We start from the raw sequence: 21,508 nt of genomic DNA, 5'->3' as shown, positions 1-21,508 counted from the left end.
CCCCCATTGCCTTCATCCATTATGCAGAGAAAGGATGACATTTGGCACAGGACTGAACTGGAAGTGACAGACTTGAGAAGAGGCAGAATTCTTGGCGACAGGTTTACTACACTAGAGCCAAGTCCCTGTCAGGGAAGGAGTGGGGCCCTGAAATTTGAGACAGGGTATCTGCATAGAGTCTCCAGAATCTTCCTGCCCTTTCCCTCTAGTTAGAAAATAGAACCACTTTGTTTTATTGGAGGACTATTCTAAAGCCTCCAATGACGCAGATGAAATAGAAGACAGTACATGCCCTCTGCAAGATCTAGCCCCCCTCCCATCTTGGACACCAGACCAACAATTGGGGTCAAATACCAGCATGTTCTGATGCTGGCACAGGCCAGCTACAGGAGGAAAGACAGTCTATGCTTCAGTCATACACTACAGGGCCTGGGTAACATATACCAGTGGGGACACATGAATTGTCCTGGGAGAGGGCAGAATCAAAGGGACAGAACAGAAAGTGAGGTAAGAGGGAGATATCAATGGTGGGAGGCTCTTTGGTGACACAACAGATAGCACCCTGGCAAGAGGCCCAGAGGACAGTTTTGACACTATTCTGAGATGGCTCGTGGAAGCTTAGCAATGTGACAGCTCCATTAATTAAAGCTGAATGTCAGAAAAGCCATGGCAGGGATCACAAGCAGAGGAAAGAGTCCAAAGTCTCAGAGGGGTAGAGCTGCAGTTAGTGGAGGGCTCTATCTTGGTGAAGTAACATGGAACATCCATTTCTTCATAGAAGGGACTAGAATTGCTCTTAGGAAGAGACTGTTTTTAAGTGGAAGGTGAGCCATGGTGTGGGGAGAGGGCCTGGTTTAGTAGGAGGCAATCAGACAGGTGACATGGCAAGTCTTCTGACTGGGACAATCAACTGGATGCACAAGACAGCTGAGCTGGGGCTGGGAGAAGGGAGGGAGGAAGGGAGATAGGAGGACTAGACACGTGGCCTGGGGAACAAGCCTGACTCCCAGTGTGGCTATGGCCTGTTGAGGGTCCACAGATGGTGGATGTTAAACTCTCATCAAAGTTGCTATGTTAGTCCTTTTGTCTTTTCAATCTAGCAATTAGCATGTTCTATCACATAAATGCTTGGGCATTGCTTAGCAGAAATTGAAATCTGCATCCTAGGTTTGAACAGACCCAGTCCTGAGCAACATGGCTCAGTGAGACAGCCTCTGAGTAGAGCTAATCTAATGGCAGCAAGACCTGGGCACTGGAGCTGCTGAGAACATAGGTGTTCCTGGACTTTGACTGGGGGTAGGAAGCGTGGGGCACAATGTCTATGATCTATGGTAAAGGTGTGGCCAGATCCCAAGAGGAATCTTGATTCTGCTTGTCTTGGGCTTCTAGGAGTAGTTTCTAGAGAAACCAATGTTTCCTTGATTCTTATTCTGGAAAACAAGTTTAGCTAAGCAGAGGACATTTTAGTAGGATGGTGAAGATCTAAGTCAGTTTGCAGGAAATGGAGAAGTTAATAGGAAGAGAATTGAGGCAGTATATTGAACTGTTAGTTTAACTTTGAGTTGAAGCAGGAAAATGGAAGGGAACAAATGACAAATTGACCATGTTTGGACAAATGGCTTGATTCTTCCCTGAGCATTTGTCTTATGTAAAAGAAAAATTGGGAGATGATTTCTGAGTTCACCCTACAATTCTATAATTCTAGTAACAATTTTGCTCTCTAATTTAGCATGAAGATACATTTATATTAAACCCACGATCATGGACAGACAGATTTTTGTCCACAAATTCATATGTTGAAGCCCTAAACTCTCAATAAATGGTATTTGGAGGTAGGGCCTTTAGGAGATAATTAGGCTTAGATTAGGTCATGAGGGTGAGGTCCCTGCAATGAGATTAGTGCTTTTATAAGAAAAGAAAAAAGACCAGGGTTCTTTTTCTATCATGTGAAGACAGAGCAAGAAGGCAATCATTCACAAGCTAGGAAAAGAGCCTTTAGCAGAAACAACCCTGTTGGACCTTGATCTTGGACTTTCTAGTTTCCAGAACTATGAGATAATCCATGTCTGGTTTTTCAGCCACCCAGTCTATGGTATTTTGTTCTAGCAATCTGAGCTAAGACATCTACCTACTTATTTTCACTTCAACTGCCAAGGCAAAACTCCCATGCATTTGTCCAGAGCATAATAGTTTAAAAAATAGATATTGATCCCTCAGTAACATAAGAAGACTTGGTGGTTAATAACCACTCTTTAGTTGCAGTGTAGTATACTAAGGAGAACCTGGGACATATATCAGAAGAGGTGTGATTCAGCTCTGGAAAGCCCTTACTAACCACATAACTCTGGCAGAATCAAGATCTCTATAACCTCAGTCTGCACATCTCTTTAATGGGAGCTATACCAGACGTTTCTGAGATTCAAGTTGCACTGTAAATGGCAAGTACTAGGTAAATGGTTCTGTTTATTATGATATAAAATGATATTATGTTTATTATATTCTGTTTATTAAAATATCATATGATATTATGATATAAAAATAGAAGCTTAAAAAAGACTACAAGTTATTTTATAAATGGAAAAATAAGATATAAAGGCAAATTAATTTTATTCTTGAGATTAAATAACAAAAGAAAATACATAAAACCCACTCTATTGTTTTAGTCAATTATTTTATTTGTTTTGGTGTGGTTCTTATTCAGATTGTGAATTTTTCCTTTCACTGAGTTATTCAATTTTCAAAAATAGGATTAGCACATGGAAATGAATTAAAGCATTAAATATGTTGTTTCTTCATGATTTATTGGAACATGGCAACTGAAAGAAACAGAGGTAAATGGGTCAGGGAAGAGATAAGGAAAGGAGGAAATGAAGAACCTAACAGGAACAATGCTGGTCTCGATTTCTTGCAGTTCTTTCAACATGTATTGTTTTAACATATCAAGTTTGTGGTTGGAAAAAACAGTTATCATGATTTCCCCAAGAAGCAACAGTGAGAGGAATGTAGCAATCAATTTCAGTGAAGGGAGAGTACAAAAAGACATATCCATACCCAACCAAATGAAGAAATCTTTAGCATCCTACTGGGATTCATAAATTATCATGTTCTTGATTTTTTTCCTGCCATGACAACACATTAGTGACAAATGATGTATCCTTATGTATTCCTGCCTTTCCTGCATTCTTTTGACACATTTTTCTGAAATTCATCCCCACCTCAACTCTTCCTTATTTAATTGCCAGCTATTGTGGACTCAATAGTTTCAATTTAGTATGTTATATTTAGATTTTCCACAAAACTAAATTAAAGGAATATCTCTTAATAGTCCTTTTTGCTAATTTAGCTTTTTAAATTACAGTACTAAAAACTTTCAATTTTTCCTCATCCATTTGGATATAAAAGAAAGTATTCTAGTTATTATGTCTTACTGCTTATTTTTAGTAATGGTAATATTAATAAGCAACAAATATAGTGGCTTCCCATACCTGGTATTGAGATGTTTTAAGCAGATGTTTTCTTTCCTGTGACCAAAAGGCCTGACAAGAGCAGTTTTAAGGAGGAAATGTTTATTCTGAGGCTCACGGTTTCAAAGGTCTCCGTTCATAGATGGTTACTTCCAATCCTCGAGGCCTGAGATGATGCAGAAAATCATGGCAAAAGTGTGTGGCAGATAAAAGCAGCTGGGAACATGGCACCAAGAAGCAGAGAGAGCTATGCACAACAAGGACAAAATATCAACCTCAAAGGCACACCTCAGGGCCCACCTCCTCCAGCCACACCCTACCTGCCTACAGTTACCATTCAGTTAATCGCTATTGGGGGATTAATTCTCCAACTGGGTCAAGGCTCATAATATAATCATTTCATCTCTAAACCTTCTTGAATTGTCTCACACATGAGACACTTAAATCTAAACCATGATATGAGACAAATAGAACCTAGTAGACAACTTATATAGTGTTGTAAAACATTTGGGGCACATTGAAGCTATATCTTAAATTATAAATTGGTTAATAAAACAATGAAAAGTTATCATTACATATCATACAAATGCTGTAGGTAGGTAGATATCAAAGTTTTCTTGGTAATTATTAGTATAATTTTTAATAATAATACATAAGCTTGGGAACTGGGAAAAAAGATGTGGTAAGTGACAGGCTGTGGATGGAACTTTCTCAGTACATTGTTCTATTTTATCCCGGGTGGAAAAGAGAAATGCAGAGTTTATTAAGCAAGTGTGCTTTGGCATAAAATGTACAATAGACTAGAGATAAATCTGTACTGGCTAGAGAAATATTTGGATTTGCACTATTGCCCAAGTATACAGGAAGGATTTCTGCCTGAGGGGGAAGATCCCTATGGAAAGCAGCCTTCCCCTGATGGAAGGGACAGGGTTGGTGATGTGGTCCAGGACATGAGGTGGAAGAAGCTCTGTGAGAAGACCTATGAGGGGGCCTGGAAGTGGGGCTTCTTTTCTGAGCATCTGACTTGCAGTGATTATGTCTGAGAGACAATTAGATGCTAAAATAAAGAAGCAATTTTAATTGAAACCAATAATACCTGTAGCCACCAATTCAATAATAGAGAACCACCAAAACTTCCCATTAATTTTCAGCCATATCTAAGCTAAAGAGGGAGTCTCAGGCCATGGAACTCCTTTAAGGACCACTATTAGGAGATTAGGGGAAGGGTCCTTCCTCCCTCCCTCCCTCCCTTCCTTCCTTCCTTCCTTCCTTCCTTCCTTTTCCAAATATCCAAATCAATAGCTCTAAATTTTTTCTTTCTTATTCTTAGTACAATAGTCTCTTCCTACCTGTAGGGGAAGCATTCCAAGACTTCCAGTGAATGCCTGAAATCCTCCATATGCTGAGTTTTGCTATACATAATTGCCTATGATAAAGTTTAATTTGTTAATTAAACACAGAGATTAACAATAATTAATAACAAAATAGAACAATTATAACCACATATTGCAGTAAAAGTTATGTGACTGTGGTCTCTCTCTTTCTCAAAATAACTTATTGCACTGCAACCACCTTTTTCCTTGAGCTGATATGGAGATGACGCAATGCCTGTGTGATGAGATAAATCGAGACGAATGGCGCAAGCGTTGTGACGAATGTCAGGTCACTGTTGACCTTCTGACGATAAGTCAGAAGAATCATCAAGCTATGACTATGCAGGTTGACTGCGGGTAACGGAAGCTTCAGAAAGCAAAACCACAGATAAGGGATAGCTCTCATATTCAAGTAAAGCTGTATTGATTCAGATGCATGATTGAGTAATGAAGAATTGAAATAAGTTGTGATACTTCTCAGTTAACTCGAGAGTCAGGTTAGTTACACTTTTTTATTTTCAGGAGCTATATTATATCATGCAGGTAACTAAAATTGTCATATTTCATTTCTACTTACCAAATGATTCAGTCTTCTTAATATCACTTTACAAATAGGACTTTGAATCGGGGCCAGGTTCTACTATTTTTCTACACTTATATCTTGGAGATTTTGCAATACAGCAAAGTTCAGTATAATGCTAACTTCAGACTGAGGATAAATAGAAAAAAAATCAATTTCACTGAGCATGGAAAACAGAAATCTGCATGAAGTCTTTGTTTTTTACTATACACAATAATGGCTTCTAGGAAATTCTGGAATTAAAAATACCATTGAACATAAAATAGTTTAGAAGGGGAAGAACTATAAAGTTCAAACTCTTTTTTTTTTTAAATCAGTATCTTAAGTCATAGAATTTCATCCATTTTTTTTTTTGTGTGTGTAATCTTATTTCAAAAGGGAGATAAACTCTTTTGGAAGCTGCTTTCTCTCAACACTGTTGAACTTCCTCTGAATTCACGTCCAAGTTGTTCATTACTGGAATTCAGACACTTGAGTTGACAGCAAAGCCTGCTTCTTCTAATATACCCTTCTCAAGTGCATCCATATTCATCTCCAAAATATTTTATCAAAAGCTCATTTGGGATGGAAGCTATTTGTTAAGACAGCAATTGATGAAGAACATCGTGTTTTCTATTTCATCCATAGTCAATCAGCACTTTTCTCCTCACACAAATGGTTTTGAAAATAAATGAGAAAACAACCAAACAAAATAACCATATCAAGCATCAAACACAGAAGCAACAGCTATACCCTCTCCTCCTCCTGACTCCTTCTTTTCTAGGTGCAGGTAGAGTGCAGAGTGTGGGAGGTAGTGCTCCTGCTGATGTATTTACTACTTTACATTTGGTTCTTAACTTTAGAAAGCAAATGATGAAGTCTATTGAGCAATGAGGTTCTTCCCTATTTTTCTACTTCATTTCACCTCAGAGACACCTTATAAGGCAGGTTACCTTTGGTGACCCTCAGTGTGACCCCATGGTTCCTCCACAAAACCCACAGAGCCACCGGGTGTAGAGAAGAGAAATGCTGTTCTCTAAATGTTTCTTCTTTTACACATACAAAACCCAAATTAATACTAAAATGATCTTTTCCCTGATTCTAGTACCTGTTCTGTCAATAACTATCTGGAAGACATGACTCAACAGCAATTAATATTTCAAACATTAGAATCAGATAATCATAGATGTGAATTCAAACTCCTACACTTAATATCTCTGTGACCCTGGACAAGTTGAATAAACTTTTCTGGAACCTCTAAAGTGAGGAGGTTAATATTTATCTCATAAGGTTGTTGAGAAAATCATATATAATCTGCCATATATAATCAAAGTGACATTGGAGAAAGTTAATCTTTTCTCTTTGATTCTCAGCATTTTTTAAAAAAGTCAAAATTATTTTGCCAATGTTCTATGGACTTTTGACTTCTTAGGGAATCTCAGGGTTACCTTCCAGTTTTTTCTGTAGGTCACGATTCCCATATGAAGGGGGGAGACTGTATATTCATTAACTTAACCGAAGGTAAATGTTTCAGCTGGTACAATTAATAAGCAACATTGATATTTATTTATTAGAGGTTCATAGATCTGATTATGGTATTAACTCTTGACCTTTGGTGATTTATTTTGTTTCTTGAAGTTTCATTTTCAAAATGGAGATAATTACACCTACTTGACGATGCTATTGTACGAATAGATGAACTAGTATCTGGAAAGAACCTAAGACAGTTCCAGATGAATACTAATGACTAATAAATGGCAATATTATTCCCATTACTGTTATTACACATTAAAAGAGCTGAAGAATTGCTGAGTTATTACGTGGAAGAAAATGAGCAGTCTGATGAATGTAAATGATAAAAAGAAATCACATAAGCTCCCTACATGCATAGGTCAGAAACACTCATTGAACAATTTCCAAATCCAGGCTAAGGGTCCACCTACTGGAAGCAATTTTTGGGGATTCAGAATTTTGAGTAAAAAAAATAACCTCATAGAACTCTTTAGATTTTATCATAGCATTTGGATCTTTAGCATCAAAAAAGAAGAGGCATTTTTTTTTTTTTTTTTTGCTTAGTATTTCAACAACAGATTCTATCTTCTACGGAGTCACTAATTTGGGAACAATTCCTTATCAGCTCAGGGCCTGAATTTTTCTTTTCTGTAGTATTTACTATAAAGATGGGCTCTCTCCTCCATCTTGTTAAGCACATTTTCTCCTTTTATTCCATCCTTCATCTCATTGGATCATTAGTACCAATTGTGTCAGTTCCCCTGAAATATCTCTTTATTTCCCTCCTCATTTTCATTCAGGTTCTACCTTCATTAAATCTATTCAATAGAAAATCTGCCAAGTGAACAAGGGAACCAGTACGGGGGTCAGGGAGTGGTGATTTCACCTGGATATTTGCTGGATAACTGAAATGGGCACTATTATTAGTAGTACCCAAGAAAACAATTATATTCTTTTACCTCGAAGTTATTTTTTTGTTAAATAAGCAACACTATTTATGAGAAGTCAAGATCTGGCTGTGGCTATGATAAATGGTATTTGATTGAAGAACACAAATTCCTGAGTTCTTTGCTTTGACCCATTGACCTCCTTCCCTTCTGAGGTTACTAAAAGAAAATTTATCTTAGGGACTTAAAGCCTTATCAGGTTGGAAAGAAATGCCTTTTCTTTAGTTGAAGCTGTTTCAAGTACTAATGCAGAGAGTGGGAAGCTGGGCTGGACTTGGTGGGCACTGCCTCCCTCGGGTGGTTACTCTGATCCGCCTGGACACAGGCACACTGTTTGACTTGTGCCACTGCATGTGTAGAAGTCTGAGAACTTGTACTTCAGTGGGACAAACACACATCTTTCTAACCAGAGAAAAAGGAATAGGGAGAATATTGTTCTTTTTGAGCTTATTTAAGCTCTTCTGACTCCATCTTTAGAATCTGAGCAATCTTCCTTCTTAGGACAGAATAAAGTTGGGAAGAAAAACCACTTGTAGTACAGGGGCCTCAACCCAGCCTACTCATTGGAGGAACTTTAAAAATATCATTGGACATTGGAGCCCTTACCACAGACTAACCAGAATCCCAGGGGTTGGGGCCTAGGTAGTTTTAAGAAAGCTTCCAATGTTCACATGTATGAGGCACTGGGTTCAATTCTCAGCACCACATATAAATAAATGAATCAAATAAAGGTTCATCAACAACTCAAAAAATATATAAAAATAAAACTTAAAAAAACAGAGTGTGGGTATTATTTTGCAGTTCCCTTAAAGAAAGGGGCTGCCTGATTGCAGCCAGGATTGAATGTAACTGTCCTAAAAGTTAACATTATTGTTATGAAAAACTACAGACAGAAATAAACACAAAGTGATCCCACTACTCAAAAATAATGACATTGCCACTATAGTCTTCTACATAATTGTATCTTCATTTCTAAATCTAAGAGATATTTTAAAACAATCTGAGGAATTAATTTCTGTAACCTAATAAAAGGTACATTTTAAAAGTTTCCCTTTTTATAATTTGTTCTATTTCTGAACATGAATATTTCCTGAAGCCATTAGCCCAAAATGGAAAAACACCTCTCAAACATGTTGTTCCCTCTGTAAATCCTTTCTCCCTCTTGCCCTTTGCTGTAGTCTGTGTTGTTTCCCAGGTACCCTTCAGCTTCAGGTCTTCCATGCGCACAGGACCACCCTTGTTTGAGTTCTCCAGCCACTTGACAGTTCCCTCCTGGAGTGGAGGCAGTCTTCTTACCACATTGTGAACTTATCTCTGAACCCTTTCTGCAGTAAAGGCTGAAGTTTGGTAACTGTGATATTTTTAAATATTCTCCTCCTATAGGTAAATGAAATCCCTTTTAAAAGGGTGTGGGTATTGGGCTGGGGTTGTGGCTCAGTGGTAGACTGCTTGCCTCACATGTGTGAGGCACTGGGTTCAATTCTCAGCACTACATATAAATAAATGAATCAAATAAAGGTTCGTCAACAACTCAAAAAATATTTTAAAAAGACTTAAAAAAAAAAGAGTGTGGGTATTATTTTGCAGTTCCCTTAAAGAAAGAGGCTGCCAGAAGAAAACAAGGACTGGAAGGTGATTCTTCAGGGAAAGACCCACTCTTTTCTCTCCCAAGAATACTCTCGGGATATATTTGGAATCCCTCCACTTCGTGTTTCATTCATTTTGAATGTTTCAGTTCCCATGTTCCTTCCACAATGCAGGCAAAAATCTTCATTCATTCATCTCATTGAAGAACTAAAATACCTATATTACGAATTATGCTGCTATAAAAAACATTGATGTGGCTGTGTCCCTGTAGTATGCTGTTTTTAAATCCTTTGGGTATACACCGAGGACAATAGCTAAACTGTGGAACCAATCTAGATGCCCTTCAATAGATGAATGGATTAAAAAATGTGGCATATATACACAATGGAATATTACTCAGCAATAAAAGAGAATACAATCATGGCATTTGCAGGTAAATGGATGGCGTTGGAGAAGATAATACTAAGTGAAGTAAGCCAATCTCAAAAAACTAAATGCCAACGTATTCTTTGATATAAGGAGGCTGATTCATAGTGGGTTAGGGAGAGGGAGCATGGGAGAAGTAGATGAACTCTAGATAGGGCAGAGGGGTTGGAAGGGAAGGGAGGAGGCATGGGGTAATTAATGATGGTGGAATGTGATGATCATTATCATCCAAAGTACTTTTATGAAGACACGAATTGGTGTGAATATACTATGTATACAACCAGAGATATGAAAAATTGTGCTCTATATGTGTAATAAGAATTGTAGTGCATTCTGCTGTCATACATAAATTAAAAATAAAAATTAAAAAAAGAAAAAAGTACCTATACTACAACAAAGTGAGGGTATGGAGCATGGTTCTGAGTGTGCCTAGTGACCTTGGGAAGAAAGCTTACTGTGGGAACCTGATGTTCAAAAGGCATGGGGAGGAAGTGACATCAAAGTCGGGTCTGAAATGAACGATAACAGAGGAGCACCCAAGAGTTAGCGAAAAGGAAAATGTAGGCAGAAGAAATGTAGCAGAAGAGGAACAAGGTCAGCATTTCAACCAAGAGGTTGTTCTGGCATGGTCTAGGTTGTGTGGAAGGCAATTGTGAGAGATGTAGGTATAAAGGAAGGTAGTAGACGGGCCCTGGAAGGGTCTCACAGTCAAGCAGAGGAGAGGTAGCACTTCCTTCTGTGCTCACTGGGGAACACTGAAGAATCTTGAGCAGGAGTGTGATAATAGAATTGACCTCTATAAAAATGAGTAGGAATAATTTGGAGGAGGATATGAGGAAGAAATGGTTGCAAAGCTAGTGCCTTGACAGAGTTGATAGGAATTGAGGACCTCAAATGGGATAAGGGTAATGGATATAATGAACACTGAAAATGTATTCATTCTAATTATTCATTAGGATAAAGTAATTAGATAAGTTTTCCATATAGCATTTAAGGGGAAAGAAGGAAAATGTGAATCCAGGGTTATAAGTCTGGACAACTGTAAGAATGATTTCCTATAATGGAAACCAGCAATGTAGGAAGAGTCAGTTGGGGAGTTGAGACAATTAAGAAGATATGATAGATACTACAGAGAGTATTTTGGAGCCAGGCGTGGTGGTGCATGCCTATAATCCCAGCAGTTCTGGAGGCTGAGACAGGAGGATTGTGAGTTCAAAGCCAGCCTCAGCAATTTAGTGAGGTCCTAAGCAACTCAGCAAGACCCTGTCTCTAAATAAAATACAAAAAAGGCCTGGGATGTGGCTTAGTGGTGAAGTGTCCTGGGTTCAATCCCTAGTACCAAAAAAAAAAAAAAAAATACCCCAGTACAAAATTTAGCCTCACTAAATTGCCAAGGCTGGCTTTGAAGCTTGCAATTCTCCTGCTTCAGCCTCCCAAGTTGCTAGAACTATAGGTGGGCACCACTGCACCTGGCATATTTCCCTAACTCTTGGGTGCTCCTATGGCATATTTTAGATAGCTTCAATACATATATAAATGCATAAATGGCCAACAAAGTTTTGAATTTCAAACCCTAAAGGAAAAAAATTTTCAAATGTTGTAAAAGACTGTAAAAAATGAATTAGAAAAAAAAATGACCTCCTCTCCTTTGTAAGGAAGTTTAGATTTTAAATTATCTCAATCCATTTGGGTCAGGCAGGTAAACTTCTTCCTAGAAAATCTCTCCGGAAATTGTGTTTATAGCTCCTTACATAATCATCAAATATTTACCTTCTACCAAGGAGATTCTAGTACAAATAAAGAGGATCCCTTGTGTGTAGTATTACAACAAAGTAAAAATAAAAGCCAAACAAGGTGGTTGAGTAAAAAAATAAAAATAAAAACTACACGGAAAGATCCTTTACTGAGTCCTATTAAGATTTTATAGAGGAAACAGCACTAATTACTTCTGAGTAGGGGTTAATTGTCTCTGTTGAGGATTAGAGGATGAGGGGGCAGTTTCCTAGCAAAACAATTAATGTTTCTCCTCCCCGACCTCCTTCCAGCCCTCCCAGAGGTCTTAATTTTAACTCAACTAACCTGCTATAGAAAACATATTAAGTTGCTTCATTTTTAAGCCTATATGAAAGTTCAATTGAAAAAAAAAAGTCATGAGAGAAAATCACACGTGTTTATCAAGTAATTTTATTATTAGGCTGCTTTGTAGTCCTCCTTCTATATTGCAATTTACAGTGTATAGGAATGTGCACAGTTATGTACTTCATACTTAAATAGGTCTGCAGATATTTTGCAAAAACAATGACTTGTGCAGCACCTACAAACCAAATTACATGTGAATGACTTCATTTATCCCCATAATGACTTGCTAAGGTAGATTCCATTATTATAGTCAGTCTTTGTCATGTCTTCTGCATTTGCAAATGCACCTATTTCCTAAAATCTGTTTGTAAATTGGTGGCACTTTGCAGTCATGTGTGGATGTGCACAAGGCAGGGAAAGAATTTGAGGTGCCTGACTTGCATGTTCCCAGCTAGGGTGGCATAAAAGGATGGTCACTCTCTGCCTTCTTGTTTCATCTCTTGTACTGTAAACAAGTGTCTGATTTGCAATCTATTTATTGCCATGTTTTCCTGCTTTATGTAAGTGAGTTTGCAGTTTAAAATGGCCCCACAAGTAGAGCTGAAGTACTGTCTAGTGTTCTTAACTGGAAAAGACTGTGATGTGTCTTGGGGAGGAAATAAGAGTGTGAGGTTAGCTCTGTGCAGGCATGAGTTACAATGCCAGTGGTGGTGAGGTCAATGTTAATGAAATTTAAACAGAAACACACATAGAACAAGGCTATGCATTGATTGGTAACTAAAAGGTGCAATCAAAGGCTCACAGGAACCAAGCCCCAGGTTTCCCCTAGGAGCAATGTCTCAGTCTTCACTAATCCAGTTTGCCACAACTTTGGAACAAGATCCAACTGGTATCTCCATTTTGTGGATGAGAAAGCTGAGACCCAGGATCAGATGCCCCAAAGCTTCCTGTATCTAAAGTGGGATCCACTTTATTCAGATGACTGACCTCAATGCTCAGCTGCCTCTAAAATCCTAGTCTAAAATTGTCCTTCTGCTCCTTTCCATAGTCGCTCTGGTTGTTTATATTGGCTATGTCACCCTTTTGAATTCTGAGAAACATTTCTTCCACTTAGAGTTTGGAATGTGTCCTTTCCTGGATGCCACTGGAGCATAGCAATTGGGGCTGTCCTTTGAGGACAGACTAGGGCTGGGCATTTGCACTTCTCTGATGTCTGTCCCCTACTCGCTCCAGCTGACAGGGCATGAGTAGCTGTAGAGTGGCTATTTCACATGGAGGAGGCATGAGAGTGTGATGGAGGGGACAGAGGAAATGTCAGTCCTTACACAGGGTCAAAGGAATTGGCAACCGTTTTTCTTATTCCTAAGAATTCTGAACATAGCACTCCATGAAACCTGGCATCATTGCCTACATTTTATTCCTCAGTCAACAACTGATTGCTTAGCTCTTCGTTTCAACCCACCAGCAATATTAAATATTCATCCAGAACTTACTGAAAAATCTTACCTGTTTTCAGTCACTTAAAGAAACCCTCTGGTTTCTTTAGCATTTACAGATTGCTAGCAGTACAACCATGTTACAAACAGCACGTGCTTCTGCTTAACACAAAGTGCACACACACCCACCTTAATTGGCAAGCCTTTGTTTTCCCAGAACTCTGTGCTTCCAGAGACTAACACTTGGACTCATGTTTAAGAAATCATTTTTTTCCTGAATACAAAATTAGTATGCATTAACTGTGGACTATTTGAGAAATTGAGAAAAACAAAGAGAAGACTGTAAAAGGTATTTGTTATTCTATCACTCATATGTAAATCTTCTTAGTATGTTGCTATGCCCCTTCAGTATTTTTCTCATCTGTGGTTGATACAGTAATATTGCATTCTAAACTTTTAAACTTAATGTTACACATTTCCCCTTATTTTTTAAAAGATACAGTTAATACTCTTTAAATCACAGCAAAATATTTTAGGATATGTGTTCATCAAAAATTATTTATGAATTTCAGGTAGATTTACACTCAGGTAGTTTGCTTGTTTTTGATATTATACAACAACTCTAAAAGAATCCTTGGAGTAAAAACTTGGACACATTTCTGATTATTTTGTTTGGAAAAAACATTCAAAATGAAATTGGTACATCAACAGTATGCACATTTTTGAGATTTTTGAAGGACTTACACCCAGTTGCAGTGTAAATATGTGTTAGCATCCCAACATCTTTTGCTTTCTAACTGAATTTCCTGTATGTCAGCAAATATATTAGTGATGTGGTGGATAGGCAAGGTAAGGCCTAGAGAAATGTATTCAAGAAGAGAAATTTCTACCTCTTAAATCTCAGAAGTGTTGGTAATAGACAAGGGAAAGTTAGAACCTGATTTGGGGTGAAGAAGTTCTGTGCATTTGGCTAGCTGTACTAAGGGACCCATTTTTTTCCCCCCACAGAAAGTTCCAGATCATCTTGGGACAGGACGTATACTTGAACTTGCCTGGAATAACTGCTGTAATGGCACAGTGAGTATTGAATGCCCTAGACTGATTCTCTACTCAAAACCAGCCATTTCTCCTGTATCTGGCCAAATTCCCAAACAATATTCAATCTGGAGCTCAGAACACTCATAAAAATCAGCAATTTTTGCAGGTGTGGTGCTTCAGGGTAGAGTTCCATTGGGTAAATTCCTTTTAGTGATGAAATAGAATCATTCAGTGCAATGAGTCTGTATCTGCAGCTGCAAGTATCTATTTTCATCTCCTGAAAGATTACCATTTTTTCATCAGTGACCAATGTCATTGATTCAGTTGTGACTATTATGCCTAGAGAAAAACAACTACTACCAGGACATCAATTTTCCTGCTTATGGAGAAATTAATGATCAATTCTTAGCAGGAAATATGTACTGCTTACACCTAGCAATAAAGAAACAGCCAGGCCTATTCACTTGCCCCTTCCAAAGTATGAGAGTGAAATGAATCAGATCCAATAAAGTATTACACATGATTTATATGACAGATCAAACATTCTTTTTGGGATCTGAACAAATCAGATGACACAGAGTGATAGTATTCCTCCTCTTCACCAAGCAAATTTGTATTGGGCTCATTTTTACTTTATGCATGCCCAAATTCGTCAAAAGGATAAAAAAAATTGATCCTTCTTTGGTTTTTCTGAGTAGTAGTGGTGGCAACAAATGATATTTACTCTGGGAACTGTGCTTGTGTTAAAACTCACTTATTCATTAACAAGCAATTTCAATGCTGGTTGTCACGGCTGGCAAAAATTGTTCAGCAGACTGTTTGTCTTTGAGGCCAATACTTCCTCTTCTTGTACACTTTCTTCATTTTCTGTTGCTCCTACTTCCTGTCTTGCAACCTGGTCAGAGAAGAATCTGATAAATTTTCAGTAAGAAGATAATAATGCATTTGATCCCTCCTAGAAATATTTTAATTTAAAAGTAGGACCCCAAGAAAGGAGACACTCTTTTAACAAAAAAGTAATTAATTTCTAGTGTGGGCTTCTATGCCATTGTGTATGTATGTTTAAAAAGATGCATGTTTATTTTGGTGGTAAGAGGCATGTGGGAAATATTGGAATCCAGACTAGAAGAATATTTCCCTGTAATTCAGTTATTTTTATTTGGCCAAAGGGATTGTTGATTAAACTGACAAATTGTCAATGTAAACAGCCAGGTGGTTGGTGAAACCCTCATTCCTTTTTCATTTAGAGTTTTGTAGACTTTATTCACGTTCCTGCTATTGCATGAGCAGAATTTAGAAGATGTAAAGATTTGATTACTATTAAAATCACTGACTATGTTCTTCTATTGTTAAAAACTTCTTCATGGTTCATTTAAGCAAATTTATTCTTGATGGGATTAGAAATGTTTCCATAGCTCGTTGTTATTTTATTTTTTGAACTAGGAAAAAAAATATATGTGCTTAAATTTAACTTATTACAATTCCTAGTCAGTAGTGAAACATAGGATTTTAGAAGTGATAAGCAAGATAAATTTGTCTGGTCCTTGGTGTACTCTCCAGCAGTTATTATTCTTTTAGAATTCAGATTTATTATTATTTTTTAGATAAAAATATCCACTCTACATGGCAAGGAAAGAATGAAGAGTCTGTGTACAAGTGGATGGGAGATTTTCTGGTGTGATTTCATGGTACATACCTTTTAAATTATTTTACATGTTTTTTATTAAGAGGAAAATTGTGATTTATCCTTTTGATCATAAGCCGCATACATCTGAGTCTACCAGGAAGCATTTTAAATATTTTTGTTTTTAATTTCGGTTAGATGAGTAAACTCTCAGAAACAGTTTGAAATCATTTCTTCATTCTTTTAGGAGACTTGCCAGTACATAGTGTTAAGAAAAGGCTCCATCTATGTTTTGGTTTTGTTACTCATATTTAATAATTATTGTATGTCGATGTACCAGGAGCTTCTCCTGGATCAAGCTACCCAGGTTCTTTATCAAAATAAAGCAAAAGCCCAGAGCCACATAGAATGTGCCTTGTAGATTTTGTTGTTGACCTTGCACAGTTCAGAAGCTGAAAGTCAGGTAAGATGATACACATTATACAATAAAACTTTGACTCTGGTCAGAAAAATCTTAGGTTCTTAGGTTGTTTTGAAGAATTCTGCAGAAGGAATTTGATCAAATGTTGCTCTAATGTTTTAATTTCATGATTCGTTCTCTTCAAATATCACTCACTGGTTTTCACCTTAGAAAGTTCCATTGACTTGCTGGCATTGTGGTGTTTTCAAAAATGGATCATAGCATTTAGAAAGAGCATTCACCATGACCACTGCCACCACCAACAATGACAACTTGATTCTCACTTGGTTGAAATCAATTTATCTTGGTGGGATTTCACAGTGTAAAAGTGACAGGTGGAGTGTAGATATACCATCCAATTATGCTGTGGTTTATTTAAGGCATGTATCCACAGAGGACTGAACTTAGCAGAACTCAAAAATGGGGGTGGGGAACAGGTTAAGCAAATGACTGATTAGCAAAAGAAATTGATTATTGAAACGGACAGGAAACTCATAGGAAATTGTTCTTAGATATCCAGGTTAAAAGTCAGGCTGTATTTAGGGGGGAAAAAAGACTTCAAGTGCTGATCAAATGCCAATCCTTGAGGGATTAAGGCCTTATCTTACACCTCCATAAAGGAATTAAGGAAAGTATATGATGAGATTTCTGGAGAAATACATACACTGTTCATTTAGTGAGAAATGAAAGGAATGAATGTTGCTATAAAACTTTTTATAATGCAGACCTGAACCAATTCACAGGATTTTTCAGGCAAATGTCACTAGAATTCATGCACCTGTCAATCCAACAAGTTATGGTGAGTGTCTACCAAGTTCTTGGCATTAGAATAACTGCTGAAGATTAAAAAAAAAAAAGAAGAAGAAGAAAGAAAGAAAAAAGAAAATCCCTGTACCAAAGAAGTTTACAGCCTTGTGGGGAAACAAGTCTTTACATAAATAACTTTGGAAATTAAAGAGGCATGAAAATCGTTACGGAATCACAATGGACTGATGCTAGCCCAGGAGAAGCTTTGCATAAGAGGCTTCATTTGTTGGAGCTGAGTCTTGAAGCCTGAGCAGTAGTTGATCAGGTGGGAAGAGGGGAAAGCATTCAGGCATAATGAACATAGGCATAGGTAAAAAGAAGGGCTTCTTGAAGTTCATCAGAAGCAATAGGGTGCCTTCTCAAAACACAAATTTCTGGGCCTAATCAGATACTTGGAATCAGAATCTCTATGGGCAGGGTCTTAGAATTTACATTTCTACAAACATTCAAATGTATTCTTATGTATCAGTTTGAAAACCATTGGTATGAAGGAAATATAAGAATTTTTGGATTTTCTCCCAAAGAAGTTAATCTTGCAATGGAATCTAGAGATCTGCAGGCACTTTGGGGACATGGTAGATGGAGCAGTTGACAGATTTGTAAATTATTTAGGGGTCCAAATGTTCAGGGATGTGACCTCATGACCCCTCCAAAGTACTGTATTCTTCCTTTTCTACCACAAAGAAGGAATCACAAGCTCTGTTTGGCCTCTTTGGGCTGTAAAAGCATACTCCAGAGGTGCCCTTCCCCAACACTGAGAGGTACAACAGGCTACCTTCTGACTTTGAATGTGGCCAGAGTAGCAGGTTCTAGAAGTATTGGTGATGGGAAAAGAGACGTGGATTTGTGGCAAGCCCCAATGGGAGAATCACGAAGCAGGCCCTGGATTTCTGAAGAAATGCCATTTTATAATTAGTGTAAAATTATATGTCTTTTGAAAATCAACTTGTGGGGTTCTACTGGACCCTGGTAGAGACACAGTGACTGATCATGGAATACCAAGTGACTACACAGTGGATCTGTTCAAAATGAGTTGGGCAGATCCAATAAGTCATGAGATCAGGCTGGTCTAGCAATGATCTACTGTATGATGAAGTGGGTGCACACAGAATTGAACATGAGCAGCACTTGTAGGCACAATCAAATAGAATGAGCTGGCAGTCCATCCAGAGCCCAAGGCATTTACAGCTATTATATAGTTCTCATGATGACAGCTATGGAGTACAATAGGGGGAAGAAAAAGGCCTGTGGCAAGGTAGCACACTGTGGTGGAGAACATGTGGCCAAGCAAAGCTGTTCATTTTATGGTTTTGAAGTAAAAAAGGAGAAGAGGAAAGGGCTGGGCTTCCATCATCTCCTTCAAGGGTATGACCCCAGTGATCTGAAGACCTCCTGCTAGGTCCCGCTTTCCAATAGTACCACACCGGGGAACAAGCCTTTTAAGACGTGGGCCATTGGGGGACATATCCAAACTATAGCAAGGAATGGGCCTGAATGTGAAGATCTTTGTACCACATGTTTACACTCATGGGAGTAAGGCACTAGGAAGAGGCACTAGGCAACTGTGCAGACAGAATGACACAGCCAGTTGACATTGGCCAGTTTCTATCATTAACCACATGGTACTAGTAACCACATGAACTAGTCCATTTTGTATTTCTATAACATAATACTTGAGGTATTTTATAAAGGAAACAGTTTTATTTAGCTCATGGTTCTGGAGGTCCAAGAACACAGTGCTGGCATCTGCTCAGCTTCCCGTGAGGGTCATGTGGTGCTCCATACATGGTGGAAAAGCAAAGGGACAAGTGGGCACAAGTGGAAGAGATCACAACACAGGAGAGAAGCAAGAGAAAAGGCTGGGTAAGTTGAACACACTTATACTACAACCCACTTTTGAGATAACAAACCCACTTCCATGGGAACTGCATTAATCCTTTCATGAGAGTGGAGCCTCCATGATTGAATTACTTCCTAAGGCCCCATCAATTCTCAATACTGTTACATTGGGAATCAAATTTCAACATGAGTTTTGGTGGGAACAAACCATATCCAAACTGTAGCATTATTCTAGTGCTGACAGGATGAGCCCACGAATATAGGGGCCATGGTGGCTATAAGTGCCCCAGGAACATAGACTCCCACTTTCAAAGGCTATTTAGCTATTGCCACTATCTGAACTGTTGTCTTCAGAGAACACTATGAGAGCTCCCATCATCTATAGGACATGACCTACTGCACTCCATTTCTCATTCTCTAGCTCCCATACCTGCTTCACTGTTGGCTTCTGTGTACTGCACTGTGGAGTGAATTGCAAAATTTAAAAACTTTATATTTTCATGATGCCTCAATATGCCGCACACCAGGTGCACATCCCACCCTGGTGATCTGGTGTAGCAGTGTGATAAAGTTGGTCTCTACCACAAATTCCCTTGACTATGAACTAGTGACTAGTGACTATCAGTAAAATCCCCTCAAGACTTCTGCTTATGTCATCTACCAGGATCCCCAAGAAAGGCATTTGCACGTGGCTCTCAACTCTCTCAGCTCCCAGTGTGCTCAATCGAGCTGTGGGCTTGTTGCTTCTCCCATATGGGCCCCTGTGTGGTATGTCCTGCACCCCTCTCTAGGACCTGTGAATGTAACAAACTCTTAATTTCATATGCTCTTCAAGTATAATTTTCAATGTTATGTTAGACAGATCCTTAAAGACCCTGAATAAGAATCTTGATCCTTCATTTACAACACAGGGTCTCAGATTCACTCTTAGAATAGATTCTTGAAAAATGTGAGATTATTTATTCACTTTGCAAATATTATAACGATGCTTAGAGTTCTAAAATAAAACTTTTCACTTGCTGAGCTGCACAAACTCAGTTGTAATCTTAGTAGAAATATGGCTTGACTTAGAATTGTTTTGGTAGTCTTTAGACAGCTCACAAGCTGACATTTAATGGAGAGGCCAAGTTTTAATGGCACTAAAAAAGCATCACAGAAGTCTCACCTTAGCAAAACAGAGGGCGGAAAATGCTATAGGTGAGAAGTTGATGTTTGCCGCAGTCCGGCTGCAGCAAAATAACCAGGGGGGTGACGAAGAACTTGTGTAGATTGATACAGCAGGAGTAGGAGCCGTTTATTGCAGGACAGGAGCGGTATTTATACATTCCACACAGCTTATCTAATTAACATAAACTAGATACAGCAGTCAACCAATCAGGAATCTCCACACTTAATGGCTCGTTTTTTGTTACTTCTCAAACCACTCCTTCTGGCATTTTGCCAAGCACCATCCAGACTTGTTTACAGACTCTAACATTTTCCAGGTGCCATCCTGACTTGTTTACAGACTCTAACATTTCCCCCTTTTGTTTAATTTAAATAACGACCATAGTGGTTTTTACACAAACACCATAAATAATCTGCTACAAGCAGAAGGGGAGGATACAAAATGTCACAATACCAAGCCAATTGATGGCTCCGTGGAAGAAGCCCTTGGAAAAATTATACCAGCAATGACACCGTTAGCAAAGATACCGAGTTACAATTTGTTGTAGATTATAGTTTGTTGTCTCAGTCCAGGTAAAGCAGTGTCTCAATAGATTAACTCACAGTCCAGGTAAATCACAGTCCAGGTAAGTTCTGCAGGCAGTTAGCTTAAATCACAGTCCAGGTAAGTTCGGCAGGCAGCTAGCTTGATCTGAAGTCTCGTCTGGTTCTCAGCAACACTGGAAATTCTTCCACCTTCCTCTTCACCGGCACTGGGACGAAGGCAGGAACTCCGGATGGCTAAAGAAAATCCTGTAGCATTCAACTAAGAAAACAACCTTCTGAACAATTTAGTACATTATCTCAAGGTTTTTTTGCATTTGAAATAAGCGTTAATAGTGCTCATTACTCATCAGCTTCCAGGTGTGGGAGAACCATTGTAGCTTAGTTATTGGCATTGAAAATGACCAAACGTCAGGGACACTGGTATTGTCTTCTGCTGGCTGTAGCGCCTGGGCAGCCCCAGATGGCCCTTGGGAGTGTCCCGGACTCAAACTGCTTCCGGGCACAGGGAGCAAGAGCCTGCAAGACTGTGCCTCCAGGTCAGGTCTAGATTTCGGCTTGCGGCAGTGGAAGAGCCAGCTGTCGCCACTTGGAAAATTCTTGCTGCGCCATGAGCAGCTCGCACAATCGGCAGCCGTCTCGCCGCT

At 38.6% G+C, this 21,508-nt stretch overlaps 1 long non-coding RNA gene across 1 annotated transcript in view; it reads left to right on the top strand.

Moving 5' to 3' along the window:
* The first annotated feature begins 395 nt into the window (after nucleotides 1-395).
* LOC124103839 (uncharacterized) overlaps nucleotides 396-21,508 on the top strand; it is a 48,034-nt gene continuing 26,921 nt past the window's right edge. The window contains exons 1-2 of the long non-coding RNA XR_006855294.2: nucleotides 396-507; nucleotides 14,392-14,460. This is a non-coding gene — a long non-coding RNA (uncharacterized LOC124103839). The remainder of the gene's footprint in view (nucleotides 508-14,391; nucleotides 14,461-21,508) is intronic.

This window comes from Marmota monax, unplaced genomic scaffold (genome assembly GCF_021218885.2).
Source record: "Marmota monax isolate L192 unplaced genomic scaffold, Marmota_monax_Labrador192_F-V1.1 WCK01_AAM20220418_F8-fsc00063, whole genome shotgun sequence".
Taxonomy (NCBI): domain Eukaryota; kingdom Metazoa; phylum Chordata; class Mammalia; order Rodentia; family Sciuridae; genus Marmota; species Marmota monax.
The sequence above is the reverse complement of the archived record's forward strand: the minus strand, read 5'-3'. Positions and strand labels throughout refer to the sequence as shown.